Source organism: Diachasma alloeum, unplaced genomic scaffold (assembly GCF_001412515.2).
Source record: "Diachasma alloeum isolate Michigan unplaced genomic scaffold, Dall2.0 Dall_scaffold_00198, whole genome shotgun sequence".
Classification (NCBI taxonomy): domain Eukaryota; kingdom Metazoa; phylum Arthropoda; class Insecta; order Hymenoptera; family Braconidae; genus Diachasma; species Diachasma alloeum.
This window is the reverse complement of record NW_021680363.1, coordinates 115078-115297: the sequence shown is the minus strand read 5'-3', so window position 1 is coordinate 115297 and position 220 is coordinate 115078.

Sequence of the window (220 nt, the reverse complement as noted above, 5' to 3'; positions counted from 1 at the left end):
GCGAATGGTGAAAAGTCAGTGTGCGCCGCGAAAAAATTATTTTTCTTACTGCCCCCTGACTTTCATGGCAGTTTTTATTTTTTTCGTACAGAAATTAAGGGATGAAAGGGGGTTAATTAATGGAGAATTTAATTCTTCGTCGAACTGCCCTTTTTCATCCCTTTATCTCAATTAGGAGGGGAGAGGTGAATTTTCAATTACCGGGAGTCACTGTGCGCCG